The following is a 16520-nucleotide window of genomic DNA, read 5'->3' on the forward strand; positions in this document are numbered from 1 at the left end:
GCGACCCGGGGTCGGGGGCTGCGGGCCAGGCGCGGGGTAGAAGGAGGCCGGACCCCGCCGGCTGCGTGCGGGAAGGGAACTCCGGGGGCGCCCGGCGAGCGCGCTCCGTGGGCGCAGACAAAGCCGGGCGCGGACGCCGGGCAACGACCCGGGCGACCGGAGGGTGGACGCTGGGGAGAAGAGATGAGGCAACGGGCTCCAACCGCGGTCCGGGGGGAGGCGGACGGCCCGGAATACGGGCTGCAGGCGCCCGGTGGGGGCGGGGGGTGTCTCCTCGGACAGCCCGGGCAGAATGGGGAGCAGCTCTCCAGCGAGGGACTCACGGGCTGCTGCGCGCTCGGCAGGGGTCAGGCTGGGAAGAGCAGGCAGGGAGTGCAGGAGCGCTCGCTTCACAGGGCTGGGGAGTTGGGGGAGCCCCTGCCCGGCCTAGGGGCGGAGACTCTTGCAGAACAGGTGACTCCCCCCCACCCCGCTAGCCCCGGGAGGGGCACAGCTCGTTGAGAGGGGCGCGGTGGCTGGTACGCGTAGTGAGATGTGCCTACAGGTTGTTCGCAGAACCTGTTGGTAGTGGCACATCGTGTTCCAGTCCGTGGGGGCAACTCAGCTCTGCTGGGCTGGAGCAAATGCAGCAGGTGTCGGAGGTCAACGGGAACCGGCAGGAATGGAGGGGCAAGAAGCATGCCTGTGACAGTGTGTGCAGGCAGGCAGGCCCCCACGTTTGCTTGCTGCTGCCCTGACCCCTCAGGAGCACCCTATTCTTGCTCCAAGACGGACTCCTCCTTCCTCAGTTACTTCCCCCCTCTGCGGGGTTAGCAGTGACTTTCCCCTGGAGTCAATCCCAACAGTATAAGAACCCCTCATTTTATAGTCACTTTATTTCGCCTTGATTCTTCATTCCGTTGCAGGCAGGGCCCCTTCCTTCACAGCGGAGCTTCTCTGGAGAGCTGTCGCCGCTGCTACCGCCTTCTTTAGAACGCTTCTGTAGCCCACTTGACCTGGCTTAGGCCCTTTTTCTCCACTAAACGGCCCGGCCAGGGTCTGCGTGTTCAGCCAGCAGCCCTTTGACCGCCTCTCGTGGTCCCCTTGAAAGCTATGTCCTTCCAGAACCAGTATCTTTCCTTGGCTTCTCCTCACTTTCTTCTTCCAGCCCTGGCGGCCCCTTCACTGAGCGGTTGGCGGCGCGGGCAGCAGAGCTCTGTCCTCGCTCCTGACTCTGCCTTCCCTTTGATCCCCTTTCTCTCTCCCCCAGTTTTCATTTTTTTCTTAGGATTTAAAAAATCAAGCATTAACTTATTAATTCACAGAACTTAAATGTTTTCATTCTCCTCATTTTAAGTGGTGCATTTTATCCTCAGCCTCAGGCACTCTATTCAACAACCACCTGATGATTTATGATGTCCTCGATGACAGCTGACTGTGGACCAAACATGACCCTGACTGCACTCTCCAGGCCCTGTAGTCTGAGTGTGGCCCATAATCTGCTTGTCTTCTAGACGGGCAACCGGGTGGCATCGCATCCCCACCCGCCTCCCCCGAAGCCAGTTCAAGAGGAAGTCCTTTCGGTGCTTTCCACAAGATCTCTCTCAGGCGGTTCTCCATGATCTGACCCATCCGTATTCCTGCCCCAAGCTTCCTGGCCCATACTAAGCCACTTTTTAAGCCTTTCCTGAATACTCTTGTAGTGATAACACTCTCCCCACGTCTGTGTCTGCAGTGTCCTGCTTTGATCTATTTTAAGAGAACAGCAAGAATAATATAGAAAAAATGATTAGATCGTATCATTCCTCTAAAACCCTGGATGGCTTCCTGTAGCACTTGAGTGAAATCTCAGAGCTTTTCCTCGGCCTATCAGACTCTCTACAGTTTGGTCACTGCTGACCTCCCCAGCCTGAATCAGATACAAGGAAAGTTATGTCCATCTCTTGAATACCCTAAGCTCTTTCCTGCCCTGGGGCCTTTGCTTGTGCTATATTTGCTGGCTGGAAGATTTTTTGAGGGCCATTGTTTGCTGACTGTGCTCTTCATTTTTCAAGTGTCAAATATACCTTCCTGGGATAGGTAGAAGGCTTCCCCTCTCCTGTAATTCATCATAGCATCAGGTTCACCTTTGTTTGTTATAGTTGCCTTGACTTTGTTTATTTTGGGTTCTCAGGGCCTGGGGCCTTGACTGAATGGTCTGTCGCTGAATTGGGAGCATCTAGCATGGTGCCTGGCAGGTAGCTGATGCTCAGCAAATCTTGAGCCAGGTGGGAAGGACGGGGTTTGAGCTGGTCAGAAAGAGATGGCACAGGAGTCCCCTTAATTTTCAAGTGACCTGAAGGCTTTTGACTTTCTTTCCACAAAAGCCAAACACCGGTTGTGTAGATTGCTGCAAGAATGAGGGAGCCAGGAGATGTGAAAAAGGAACCTGGAGAAGGTACGGGGACTGAGGGCAGGCCTGTATTACAGCTGAGAGGGGGCTAGGGAGCCCAGGCACATGCAGTCTGCATGGGTCTCTGTGGGTTGGGGTGCATGATTTCCTTGCCTTTCTTTGGTGGAAATCCGGGCTAGGTCAGTAGAGAGGGGTGTGTGTGTGTGTGTGTGTGTGTGTGTGTGTGTGTGTGTGTGTGCGCATGTCTGTGTGTGTCTGTGTGTGTGTGTTGGGTAGGAGATTCTCCAATCCAGGGGATGGGGACAGTGCGGAGTTCATTTCTACCTATTCCCTTAGGGGCTGCTGGGTGCCTAGCCTTGGGGTACAGAGATTTAGAGAAAGAAGTAGCTGAGGCTGTGTGTCGGGGGAGTCTCACTGCACCCCTTCCCCCACCTGCTGCCTCCCTCTCCTAGGGGACTGAGTGCCCACTGCTCTCTGTTTGTACAGAGGAGCCAGTTGAGTGTGAAGTCACGTGGCTGGTACTCTCAAAACGGAAGGCTGAGATCCTGGGACCTCAGATCTGGGAAGGAGGGGAGCTGGGCCCTTTGCAGGGGAGCTGAGAGTGGACTGAGGTCACACCGCCAGTTGTGGGGCTTGTTTTCCAGTCTGGGAAAGGCTGTGAGCTGGGATAAGGAAATAAGGAGGGCATCCTGGGTGGGAGAAGCCAAGAGACTGGGGCAAGGCTCTGGTATACTTGGTGGGTGCCAGGCATTGTTCTAAGGATTTTGCAGTATGAACCCTTTTACTCATAATGACTCTAGACAGTCAGATTTATTCCCATTATATAGATGGGCAGACTGAGGCACAGACCTACCTCTCATAGTGACAGTGTGTGGTCTGGACCCACACATCCTGACTCTGCAGTGGAGGCCCTAATCCAGTCCATTCTGTCGTTTCTCTCATGGCACTCAGATGTGTTCTAGCTGAGGGCTTCTTAGCAAGCAAGGGCTTTTTCTTCCAGAGGGCCTTTGCTGGGACCTGGGGTGGTAGGACTCTAAGGTAGAAGGGACCTTGCTGGAGTGGGTGGCCAAGTTTATTTGAGAAAAAGTACACACTTGTTCTTCTAAGAGGGACTCGGGACCAAGCCCAGTAGTTGTGCATCATACATACCATGGTTTCAGGGTGCTGGACGGTCTGCTGTTTCCAGCACAAAAACTCTTAGAATGTCGCCCCTCTGGATTTAGCATTGCCCCTGTCAGTGTCTGACAAAATCGCAGCTCCCCAAAAGGGACTGGGAACTCTTATAAGCCGGTCAGGTGAGATTGCATTGAGCATGCTGTGTGGGGAAGCTGGAGGCTTGGCCTTGGGAAACCTGGCTGGGGTGTGTGTGTGTTGGGCTGGCTTGAATGTGGGAGCCGAGCTGGGGGAACGGAGAAATGTGAACCAGAAACAATAGTCCACTTCACTCTTGGCCTGTCCTGACTCTATAAAATGGGATGTGAAGAGCTCTTTTCTTTGTTCCCTGGGTTGTGGAGGCCAGGTTGCTCCTTGAGGCTACTCTGCTCGGAGCAGAGGAGTGAGGGCCTCCCACGGGATGCTGGTCCCAGGAGCTGGGCCGGGAAGGAGGTCACAGGAAGGAGGGGTGGCAGCTCTACCCTGTGAGGCTTTCCTGTCTGGGCATGAGGGGGATGGTCCGCCTCCAGGGGCCTGGCTGGCTGGCTGGCTGAGGAAAGGTTTGCTGATTACATGGGGACTGGGTCAGTTTGTTGTATATCCTGAGCCGCAGAGTTTAGGAGATTTGCTTTTCTATCTGGGCAGATTCTATCAGTCTCCCAGGAGGAGAGGGAGCCGGGGTCATTGTGCACTGTCTTTTGCGTTTGGAGAAACTGAGGCACAGAGCAAACCCACTACTGATGGAAGTTTACCAGGCCCCATGGTTTTGGAAAGGTGCTTGGAAGAGGCTTGTTCTGGTGCTGAGGGTTGTCGGCTGAGTTAAAGCAAAGGCTATGGCAGAACTCGAGGCAGGCAGGCTAGAGCTAAGGGTGGGCTTCCTGACAACTGGACACTGGGCCTTGTTAGCTGGCACCAGCACCTGGCAGCTCCTGCGTCCCAGCCTAGTGCCCAGAGCCCATGGAAACAGAGGACATGGTCCCCACTGTTTAGGAATTAAGATGAGCCGTGCCAGGTGCAGTTCAGACCGGCTTCCGGGAGGAGGTGGTACTTTGAGAAGGTCTTTTAGTCCCGGGTGGCTGTGGCCCACAGAGGAAGGAGTGGCATTCCTAAGGTGGAAGGGAACCCAGACCTGGAGAGGGTCGAGGCCAGGCTGGGAAGGCCTCTACTGCCAAGCTGCTGAGTCTGGACTTGAACTAGGCCCCAGGGAGCCATTGGACGTGGTAGGTGGTGGGTGCCATGACTTGATCAGAGCAGTGGTCTAGAAAAGTGCGTCTCAGACTTGTACACACATGTATCACCTGGGCAGCTTGTTACCATTCAGGTTGGTCCTGTGTGATTCAGCAGGTCTGGGGGAGGCCCAAGACTCTGCATTTCTGACAGGCTCTTAGGCAGGGCAGGGCCACTGGTCCATGGGCCGTGCTTCGTGTAATGATTTAGAACGGAGTCCAGCGGGCCAGGTGCAGTTCCAGAGGGACCTGGGACAGGTGAAGAGAACCACCTCAGCCCCTGTGGACTGTGTCAGGGGAGGCATGGGGTGCGACCTGGGTTGGGGCCGTGGATGTAGGTGAAGCTGGGACAGGCAGGGAGGAAGGTAGAGGCTGCAGGCTGCAGGGCCACCCTGCAGGGAGCCAGGGCTGGCTGCGGAGGCCTCTGGGCGCTTGGGTGTCTCTGGTGGGAATGCAGCCCTGATTTCGAGGCTCCTGACTGTGAGGAGCTCCCAAGACCACGAGGGGGTGTCTGGGGTGACTGTTCCTGGGAAGGGTGACATGCAGATACCATGCAGGGTGCCTTATCTCTGCTCACAGCAGAGCCCAGTGCTGTGGGGAGCCAATCTGGGGTGAACACCCTTCCTCCAGCCAGGGCGAGGCTCGAGATCGGGCAAACAGCTGACTCCAGCCCCCAGCTGTGACATCTCTGAAAAGCCCTTAGCCTCCACAGCCGAGGGCTTGGCGTGTGTGCACCGTCCCTGAGCCCGGCCTGTGAGAGTCCCTGGTGCTGCCACTAATGGTTACTTGAATCGCCTTCGGGGTTTTATCCCCAGTGTACCTGGGAGTTAGGTGGTGTGGATGCTTCTCGCTGCTCTCCCTCTGGCTGGGCCACTACAGGCAAGTGTCTGCCTCCCTCTGGGGCCTGTCTCCTTACTTCCTGTATTTGACGGGGAGGCTGTCTTCTCGTGAGGGGCTAGGAGGGGTGGCATGGGGTGTGTTGCTTGGGGCACTGCCTCTTCCCAAAGTGGCAGTTTAACACACTTTAGCTTTGGTTTAATATTAAAGCTTCCATGGAGTAGAATGGGCTGTTTGCTTTGGGTGCCTCCCAGAGATCCTTGCTGCCCAGTCTCTGCATGGTCTGGGCTGGGCATCTGAGGCAGCGGATCGTGGGGTCCCCCTGGACACCACACCCGCAGGAGCGCAGAGTCCAGAGGGGCTGGCAGGGCAGGAGTTGACATCCTCTCAGGCTGAGTTCCCCACATGCCCCACCTGGCTCTTTAAAGGAGCTCAAGGCGAAGCCAGTCTCAGCCCTGGTTAGTTCCTGCCCCGTGCCAGACTGTCTGATGGTGAGGAGCGGGAGGGGGCAGCATTTCTCAAAGAATGTTTTGAGCACCCTCAAAGTTCAGGGAGACAAAGAAGAGTAAAACCTAACACATCCAGATGCTCCACTCTCCTATGGGAGATTGAAAATGAAATTATGAGAATTAAAGGCTCTAACACGTCCTGTAGAAAAGAAACCATTTAACGTTTCCCAAACGGATTTGACCCAGGAAGTCTCTTGAAGACGTCCGGATGCTGTCCCACCGAGCAAGGAGACTCGTGTTGGGAACCGCAGGTGTGGAAGGATGCTGCGCTCCGGGAGACGCAGACGTGGGTGATGGGCCTGTCCACAAGTGCCAGCGAGGAAAGGACAGGGGGAGACGCAGCTTCCTGCGAGAGGTGGATGGGGACATTTGGACAGTCAGCTTGAGAAAAGGACACTGGAGTGGGACGGTCGGGCTGGGTGGGATCTGGGCCCAGAGCCAGCTCTGGCTTCTCATAGCCACTGCTCTGTTTTGCTAGGCAAGTGACACGGAGACCTGGAAAGACCTCTGTGTGCCCAGGATCTGCGGGTAGCCAGGCCTGGGCCTTCAGGGCCCTGCCTATACCTCCCTGCCACGTCCTCACCCCACACTTCCTCCGAGTCTCCCATCTTGGCGGTTAGCAGAGCAGGGCTGTGACCTCTGCCAAGAAGCTAAACCTCCCTGTGCCTCAGTTTCCTCGTTTGTACCGTGGGAATAGGAGCGCCTTCCTTGTTGGGGACTGTTCTTACTGGAGTGATTAATGATGGCGGTGGCGTCTTCAGGAAGGGGATGGTCACTGTGCGAACGGGAGGCATCAGAGGCAGGAGAGAGCAGCTGAAGGCTTGGGCTTGGGCTGCTAGTTGGACCAAGCTGTTCTTCAACGAGGGGGAAGAGTTGGGGTGAGGGCAGCCACGACTGACCTCCTGGAGGGTCCCTGGTGGGGACCTAGAGGAGGCCGGCAGCCTGAGGGCAGGGAGAGACGTCAGGACCTGCCTTCATTGCTTAGGCCCTGCGGAGCCACTGAGAGTTTGCGATGGGATCAGAGGGGTGCTTTAGTGCGCAGCGCGGCAGAGGTGTGCAGTGATGGTGGGGGTGTGCGGGACCCCCCTCACCCATAGCTGTGTGTCCCTTTGTGTCTCAAGGCATGGGGAGGGGGCAGGTTGCTTAGGTGATTCTGATTCTCATCCTCATTGTCCCAAAATGTTAGGAGTCTTGCCCTGTTGCCTTCCTGGAAGGGATTAGCCTGTGCAGGAGGTGGGGAGGGAGAGTTCCAGGGTCCCTGCCTCCTTAACCCCCTCCTCTGTGGCTGGTGGGGACAGCTGGGGAGGCCATCCTGCCCTGCCCCGCCACATCTGGCTTCCCCTGCAGTGTGAGGACTCTTTGTTCGGCAGCTCAGGTGCAGAGCGGGGTGTGGCATTTCAGATAGTGTGGGAGGAGGAACTGGAATGGTGCAGTGCCAGGTGCTGACGGGCTGGTGCGGGTGACCGTCACCCGCTCTGCATGGGCTTTCTCACCCAGCCCTGGCCACACGCCGTGTCCTCCTCTGCACCCTGTTCATTCCTCCTGGAATGGGCAGGAGCCTGGGACTCGCTAAGCCCTGGTTTTGGAGGGCAGAGGATAAAGAAAAGCGTGTGGGTTGAAGGGGAGCTGGAGGCCTGGTGGGTGGGGTGTAACACCCTGGCCCTCAGTCCAGAGCCCTTTATCCTTTCTTGCTTCTTAGGGGAAGGTATTAAGGTTCTGTGAGATTTAAGACCAAGAGAAGAAGCACTTGGAAATGAGTTAAAATTTATTAGAAAACATAACAAAGAATCCAGCGAGCCACTGCCAGTTGTGTGTCAGGCCCTGGGAGATAGAGTTTCTGGCCTCCCCACATGGCCCCAGGAGGCCTGCGTTGCCACCCATTTCACAGATGGAGGCACCGCCAGTGCCAGACATGGAACGATGAGGTCAGCTAGGTGTTAGGGTGAGTCAGCCGGAGACAGCAGGGCCACCAGTGGGCAGGCATTCTTCAGAGAGGGCCGAAAGTGGTGCCTTTCATTGTGAAATACACAGGGCCCTCTTACTCTCTTTAATTTTGGAAAATTCATTTTAAAAGATCATACATGAGGCAAAACTTTGTGAGTTAATCTGAAAAGGTTTGGTATTTTAAAAAGTAACTCAAGGAAAGGCAATGGATTTGACTCATTCATTTGATTTAAAAAAGAGTGAGGTGCAAGAGGCTTAGCAGTGTACTGGGTATGTTTTGGGGTGCATTATGTCAGATTTCTCCTCTGTAGCATGGAGTTATTGACACGAGGATTGAGGTGTTGCAGGAGAAAGTGCTTAGCAAGGTGCTGTGTGCCGCAGACACGCTTGGTGAAAAGTGGTGATACTGATGATGTTAGAATGGTAAGAGATAGTGTTTGATTTCAAAAGCTGGTGAATTATTACATCTCTTTGAATGTAACAGAAGGGCTTGAAGGATATGTTTGATTGTCCAAACTTAGTATCTTAGCTCTGAAGGTATTTCATGGATTAAATCACAGGCCGGGGGCCCACCTGTGTGCTCTCCTGTGAACACCGCTGGCTTGGGAGACCTTTGAGGACTTGCTTGGGTGGGCAGCTGGGCTTTAAGACTGGGCATTGTGGGGAGCCCTTCCCTGGTTAATCTTGGGCGTCACTGGATGAGCACAGTCAAGGTACCCTGAAGTCACGAGGAGGAAACCGTCTTGGGCCAATGCAACAGAAGGTGACTGTCTAGAGGGAATCTTTAGTTTGTAGCTCTTCCAATTTTCATTTGTGCTGGCAAAGCAGCAGCACCAAATCCCTGACCCTATTTATGGTAGAGGAAACGGGCAAAGGGCTGTGGCTTGGCATGGGGTGTGCCTGGCAAGCTTAAGCTGGCCCCATGGGGGAGGGAGATAGTGTGGCTCGTCACCCACCCCTCTAGGACCCAGGTTGGGAGGCAGATGGCCTCTTGGTGGCAGCCTCAGGTCCTGGCAGTGCAGCTGGGGCGAGCCATCAGGCTCTTGCCAGCCCAAGTGCCTGGCACAGTGTGTGCAGTGTCCGGACGTGGGGAGGGGCAAGATGAGGGCAGGGCCAAGCCAAGGGCAGTCCTCAGGGCTGCTGGTCAGGAGATGGAGCAGGGCCTGAGAACCCAGCATGGGTTGAGCGGAACCAGCCTGCCTGTGTGGTCTTCCTTCCCTGCGGGTGGCCTCCATCCCTTTCTTCATCTGTACAATGGGTGGCAAAGGCACTCAAGGGGGAAGTTATGGGACAGATGGGAGAAGCCAGGGAGCGTAAAATCAAAAGCCCTTTGCTCTGGGGGTTCATCTGCGGCTGGTGTTTTGGGGAGGCTTTTTTTCTGTCGTTTGGGGATCATGTGTGGGGCCTAGACTGGGATACATTGAGCTTCGTGTGACCAGAGAGGTGGTTTTTTGTTTTTTGGTCTTTTTGAGACAGGGTCTCGCTATGCAGTTCAGGCTGGCCTTGAGCTCACTTTGTAGCCCAGGCTGGTCTCGAACTCCCAACGATCCTCCTGCCTCAGCCTCTGGAGTACTGTGATTACAGGCATGCGCCACCACACCTGGCTAGTTCGTGTTCTCTAAAATTGAAGGATGAATTTTAGGAACAAGGGAGGTTGAGAGCAGAATATATTTACTGAGGGAAAGAAAGGGTTTGTCTGAGAGAGACAGATAGAAGGGGACCCGAATGGGTTGCCCAGAGAGGTGGTTGTCCTAGAAAAGGGTTCATGGAATCCCCTCCCCTCCACATGCTCCCTCAGGCAGCTCTGCCATTGCTCTTCCTGGGTCCCTCGGCAGGCAGGGAGCACAGGAGAGATGATGGGCTTGAGGGAGACCCCCACCTCCTGGGGCTGGAGTCTGGCACAGTCGGGCTTTGTGCGGAGTCACGAGGGGCCACTGAAGGGGAACTGTGCCCGGGCTGAGCTACTCCCACAGCCTCGGTTCTTGTAAGTGGTTTTCAAAGAGCCGGTGAAAAGTGCTGACTGGGCTGTCCTCCCTCACCCGGCACTGCGGCCACTGGGCAGCAGCGGGAGAAGGCCTGCGGCAGCCACCCCTCATCTGCCAGCTCACACCTCCTCGGCGTCAACTGCCCCATCCATATGAATCCCTGTGCTTTCCGTGGCGCTGGGGACACTGACTCACGTTAGGACGGGCCCGACTGGGTCTGCAGGTGATGCCTGATGCTGAGGGGCTGGCTTTGGGGGCCTGCTGGGCCCTTCGAGGTGAGGCGGCTGGGAGGAGCTTGCCTGGCTGCTGAGGGCCCAGCAGAGAACGGAGACCCGGCTTAGGAGTCAGAGCACCTGGGCCCACCTGCTGGCTGCAGGATCTACAGCAAAGTGTCCAGCCAGTTTCCCTCTTTCTGCCACCACAGGCCTCCTGGGAAGGAAGAGGGGGCGGCCAGCTGACAGAGCTACCCTGAGTGGGTCTCAGTGGTGTCAAAACTGGTTGGCCATTCATCCCCTGTGCCCTCCCCGCCTGACCCCCACATCCTGCTATTCAGTAAGTCCCAGGGAGCTCACTGCAGTACTCTCCCTCCTGAGCTCCAGTGTCACCTTAGCAGAGTGGCTGTCCCTGACTTCCCTTCACATGGAGAAGGCAACCTGCACCCTGATTTCTTTGAGGCATTTGTCAACCTGTCCCATCAGCTCCTGGAGTGGGAGGCCTATGGCCTTGGTCTGTTCCAAGTACAGAATGTACAGAGAGGCACTCACTGAACCTATTTTTTGGTACTGGGAATTGAACTCACTGACCTTGCGCTTGTCAGTCAGGCGCTGTACCACTGGGCTATGTCCAGGGCTGGACCTTTTTGAATGGATGAAATGTCTGTCTCCCCCCCCTTCCTCTGCACCCCTCCCCAATTTTCTCAAAACTTGTTTGTGCCCATCCCGTCTCCTCAGAGCGACCACATGCTAGCCCCAGGTCCTTAGGAATGGAGTTCAGACACCTCTTTTCCACCCACATGCCCCATGCTTGTCCAGACTTGGAACCCACCTGGGGCAGCCCGCGGAGACTGCAGTGCCTGCTCTGTTTGTTGAGTGACTGTGCGGCCCACCTGCCTGCTCCTCTTCTTTTCTCAGGTTTGGGATAGGATGCTGCCTGTGGGATCTCGTGTCCTCCAGCAGCCGAGGCCATCCTGCCCTGTCCCCCAGGTGCTGCAGTACAGTTTACCTGAGTGGCTGACTCCAGGGAAGCACAGGGCACACCCTCCACACCCCTCCACACCCTAAGGGCGGGCTTGGGTGTGGCTGGGGGAGGCCCCCCTTGGAGGCTGGGACGCTGACTCCCCAATTCCCAGACTCCTGCAGCTGCTGCAGCTACACAGGGGAGGTCAGGTGAGTGAGCCTGATGGGACCTGGGGCTTGGGGCCAGGTCAGGTCCAGGTTGGGGGAATGGGCTGCACTGGTCTCAGCACTGAGAGATTGAGAGCTGATCTTGCAGGCAGCGCCTCTGAGCCCTCGTGCTTGCTGCTCCCCCTGCCTGGAGCTCTCTCCTTTCTTTCTTGGAAATTGGTTAGGTGACTTTTTACATCCTCTCTCAGATTCCCTGTCATGATCCTGTGCCTTTTTTGTTCTTTTGGATTGACGTCCAGGGCCTCCTGCCGAGCTGTGTCCAGCTCTTGTATAATTCTTTAATTTATTTGTTTATTTTATTTTGAGACAGGGTCTCCCGAAGTAGCTCAGTTGCTCAGGCTGGGCTTCAACTTGTGATCCTGCCTCAGCTTCCCAGAGCGCTGGCTGGCATTAGAGGCACGCGCTGCCACGCCTGGTTTGCTTGTTGTACCTCTGAGTTACCTGGCTGTGAGCTGCAGGGCAGCCCTGTCTCTTTAATTCATTTTCCTCTCCAGAGGCAAGTACAGTGCCAGGCAAGACTGAGGCTTGGGGGAGACAAAACGTACAAATATAGGTCTCTCTGAGGACTTCTGATGGGGACCTGGGACCTCAGCATGGGTGTGGTGGTGATTTCCATGCTGCAGACAAGAGAAGTCTTTGCAAGAGCACTGAGAGCTCCGCCCCAGCCTGCACTCTGGGACGTCTCCTGCTAGAGCCCCTCAGCAGGCCTTGGAGATGCAGAGAGAGAGGGGAGGAGGGCATGGCCGGGTGTGCTGCTGTGTAAAGACTCATCAGGACACCTGCCTGGCGTGAGGTGCATTGTGGGTAGGGAATGCAGGGCAGTGCAGAGGGAGAGGCCCAGCTGGGGGGCTACTTCCTGGCATGCTGTTCTCTCAGCCTCCTCCTCCTGTACAGGCAGACTCCAGTGTTTCTGGCCTGGCCTGGACTCTGCATTTAGAACCTGCTCTAGAGCCTTGTTGTATTGAGCATCACATAGGTCCCTAAAAGAAGCTGGTACGCTCCTGTCACCTGGCTCTTATCTTACAAGCTTTGGCTTCTGCGCCAGGCTTCCTGCCTGCTTTCCCCTAGCCTTGCCTTTCAGAAAAGAAGAGCCTGAGACTGAGTGAGATGAGGTTACCTGGGGACTTCCACCTTGTGGGTGCAGAGGAAAGAATTGCTGTTTGTACCTACTACTGGTAACAAACGACCCCCAAACTAGTAGCTTCAAACAGCAATAAATGTTTATTGTCCTCCCTGCTTCTGTGTGTCAGGAATTTGGGGGCAGGTGAGCTGGGTGGTTGTCGCTCAGGGCGTCCCATGAGGCTGCAGTCACCGTGCTATCCAGGGCCGTGGCATCTGAAGGCTCTGGACTGGAGGATCTCCTTCCTAGATGATTCATTCCTGCTTGGCAGATGGTTTGGCTGTCGGTGGGAGGCCTCTGCTCCTCACCAAGGGGCTGCTCGTGTGTCCTCACACCACGGTGACTGACATACCCCCTCGTAAGTGCTCCAAGGAGCAAGGTGAAAGCTGCATCTTCTTTTATAACCTCATCTCAGAAGCCACAGCCCCCATCATTTCTGCAATATCCTTTTAGCGACAAAGGCGAGCTTGGAAGAAGGCCACAGTAGGGCACAGACACTAGGAGCCAGGTGTCACGGAGGTCATCTCGGAAGCTGGTGACCTGCAAGTTTGCAACTCTCCCCTGGTGGCCCGAGCATCTCCCAGCAAGTGGGTACTGGGCCGACCCTTCTCTCTCAACCCCGCTCCTCCCTTGCCATTAGTCTCTGTGGGGTGCGGTGGCTCTGAGGCCAGACGATCCTGCTCGGGAGTCATCACGCAGGAGGGTCTGTGACCTCTCTACCGGCTGGAATTCCCCCAGCCCCGCCCACATCTGGTCACCTGGTTCAGGCTTCCCTGTGGTAACTCCCACTGGTGTGCAGGCTGGGGCCTGTAGGAAAATGTAAGAAACCATTATTGCTACACCCTTGTTTCTCACCTGAGGACTTTGCCTGCATTGTTACACTCAACCCATTTTAGTAATGAGGAAACTGAGGCTCAGGTCACCCCAGACTGGTAGAGATTCAAACTTTTGGCATTTAGAAGCTGGTGATCAGGCCCCAGAACCTACATGAATACCATAGTGTTGTAGGTATCCTCAAAGGAAGGGACTGTTTATTCATTTGGGTCGTCGGCTTTCTGTAAGTGAAACATATAGGAGTGTGCTTTTGTGATGGTGTGTGCATGTAAGAGAGATGTCTCTGTCTGGGGTCCCCTGAGGACTATGGCAATTTGGGCACCTCAGAACAGATTTGGTACCCTGTCTTCAGTTGGTTTTTCCTGTCTGGGTTTCATTCCTATCAGGAGACCTTTCCAGGGAAATGAGCAGCCTTGAGCACCATCCCCTACTGGCCCTTCCCTGCCTGTTGCTCGGGTTGCTGTCCCCAAGGGCAGTCTTGTATCAGTGTAATTCACCAGGGCAGCAGCCAACTCTGTGGTCCATCTTACATCTTTGTGGTTGCTCACTTCCTGCAGGGGAGATTCAGGTCAGAGAGGAAATTCAGGTCATAGAGTATCCAGAGAGCTGCTAGCGGGACTTGCAGTAGACTTTGTTGGGGACACAGGCAGTTGGGGTCGGGGTGGTGGTGACTGTCCCCATTTTACAGATAGAAAAATGAGGCACCATTGCTAATGGAGTCTTCTCAAGGCCACATTGGTTAGTGGTCAAGGCTGCTGTCTGGGCAGTTTTGTCTTCTTCCACACTTCAGGAGTAGTGTGGTCATCCTGTTAGAACCCTGGCGCTGGAGAGGCATGGGCTTGCCTCTGTCTGGAATTGGGGATCTGAGGGGACAGGTGGGTCCTGTCTATGGTGGGATGACTCCCCACCTAGCTGGCCGGGGCCTCTGACACAGACACACACAGATGGGAAAGAAGACTGCGAGTGCAGCTGAGCTGGTGGGCTGGCTCCAAGTTGGAAAGGTTTATGGGAGTTGCTCACAAGCAGTGGTGATCAGCTGTGATCTAACATATCATCTAAGTGTGATCCACTCACTAATTTTGTTGAAAGGGGATCTATAGGGTTGGCTTGGGGTGAACTTGTAGTGGGGGGGAATGGTTATCGAGGTCTCCAGCTGAGCTTTTTTTTTTGTCCATGCAGGTGCTGTGCCACTAAGCTATATGCCTGGCCCAGCTGAGCTTTTTATGCCTGTGGGAAGACCCTACCTTTCCTCTGGCTTGTTTTCCCCCTCTGGACTTCTAGTCGTTTGTGCCCTGGGCCTGTCCCTGCAGGGAGCTGTAAAACTGCCTTGTGCCTCCCAGGCTTGAGCAGACTGGAATAATGAACCAGGGCTCTTGGTAGGTCTAGTGTGCCTGGCAGGGCACTGAGGGAAACCGAGTCGGGGCTCGCCTCTCCCTGAACGCCTCCCTCTCTTGGCCACTTGCCATGCACGCAGTCAGGGGTTGCCCCCTGCTTCCTTCTTTGCTTCTGAACTCAGCTTACAAAGCCTTTTAAAGTTGTGCTTTTAGGGATTTTACACCGTTTGTGTGTGGAGAGTAGTCGTCGGGGTGCTAGGCGTGAAGACAGGCCCCCCAAGGATGGCCTGCGAGGCACTGCCGAGGCAGTGCTCTATAGTGTGAGGCACGTAAGCAGTTTCCCCTTCATGAGCCCGGTGCCGGCTGGGGGTCACCCTCTCTGATTCTGGGCGTTGGGTAGGATGGTGAGGCTGAGGCAGGGTTGGGGAGGCTTGGATCGAGACTATCAGGTTGGGAGTGAGTCAGACACATCCTGTGGGGGTGTCTGATGTCACAGTCCGGGTATGGTCTGATGTTAAGGTTAGGGCCAAGGCTGAGCTCAGATCAAGATTGGGGTTCCCCCCACATGAAATGGAGCTCTGGTGACTGCAATCTGTGGCCTTTTGAGGATCTTTCTCCCTCTCCCTGTCTCTCTGAGGTGGCCTTGGCAGGTGACCACACTTTTTACCTGTGAAGTCTCATTTAATCCTCCCAGCAGTCCTACCAGGGAGTGTGACCCACCCCGTTTTACAGATGGGGCAGCTTGAAGACTGAAGCAGGCTTCGAGGGTCAGAGGAGGCTAAGATGGGTGAGCCTGAGACTAGGGGCTGAGTTCAGAGGTATTGGCCAAGTGGGGTGCCAAGAAGGGCAGACATTCTAGAGGTCAGTGGGCAAGGAAGGAAGAGACTGAGCTGGTGCCTGAGCCCAGGTCTCGGGCTGCAGGCCGGTGCTCTCTCCCTTCTCCTCCTCCTGTCTCCTGTCCTCCCAGGCTGCCCTGGCTCTGTCCCCCAGGGGACACCCGCTCAGCCCCTCCAGGGCTGGCCGCCTGCCCCTTGCATTTCCTCACCCGCCTGGCTGCGGAGGCTGGGGAGGGTCTGTCTGGGAGGAGTCTGGTGGCCCCTCCCTGGGCAGAGGGGTGGGAGGAGCCTGCAGCAGACAGAGCCCCTTTGTCTGTGCCACTGTGCAAAGCAGCTGGTCTGGGATTTCTGGGCATTTTTTTTTTTAACGTTGGAAGAATAATTGCATTGTCTGGGGGCCTCGAGAATCCAAATCCCTCCACAGACTTGCCAGGTTGTCCAGAGATGGTCCCCTGTACCAGCCACCCCCCCCAACTTCCCCGTGTCTCCTTCCCCTCCTGTTAGAAGCCTGATGAGGAGAGGGTCCTTCTCAGAAGTCAGGGCAGCTGCTGTCCTCAGGGGCGCTGGTCCTATCTGTTGGACAGAGAGGTGCAATGTCCCTAAGCTCTCCTCCAGCAACCGTGGGCCTTAGAGGAGCCTGGATGGGCTGGTTGGAAGGGGAGCCCCATTCTGGAGTGTCTCAGCAGGCACCTCCTGGGCCCTGAGCCCTGGGAGGGATGAAGTGAGGGGTTGGGGTGGTCGCCAGAGGGGCTTATTCTCCCGGAAGTGCGTTAGGAAATTTATCTGCATTGAGAAAAGGATGGGGTGCCGGCGTACCTGGCAGAGATCTGTGTTCAGAGGTCCAGGGGTAGGCAGGGGTTTTCGTGTCTTGGAGGGGCACCTCTGAAGGGTGCGCACCCAGCAGGCTGTCCCCTGTGGTACTGCTTTGTTGCAGTAGCCACTGTCAGGGAGCAGAGCGACCGGGTCCAA

The 16520-nt window shown here is 55.8% G+C and overlaps 1 protein-coding gene across 4 annotated transcripts in view; it reads left to right on the top strand.

Annotated features, from left to right (window-relative positions):
* The window catches only part of Smox (spermine oxidase), a 34437-nt gene that overhangs the window by 516 nt on the left and 17401 nt on the right, over positions 1-16520 (top strand). Inside the window, exon 1 of one of the 4 annotated variants that reach the window (XM_005380813.2) lies at positions 5430-5628. The exons of the other annotated variants lie outside the window; for them this stretch is intronic. The gene's annotated coding sequence lies outside the window, so the exon portion shown is untranslated. Of the gene's footprint in view, positions 1-5429; positions 5629-16520 lie in introns of those variants that run through there. 4 annotated transcript variants of the gene reach the window in all.

This window comes from Chinchilla lanigera, unplaced genomic scaffold (genome assembly GCF_000276665.1).
Source record: "Chinchilla lanigera isolate Chin_1 unplaced genomic scaffold, ChiLan1.0 scaffold00014, whole genome shotgun sequence".
Lineage (NCBI taxonomy): Eukaryota > Metazoa > Chordata > Mammalia > Rodentia > Chinchillidae > Chinchilla > Chinchilla lanigera.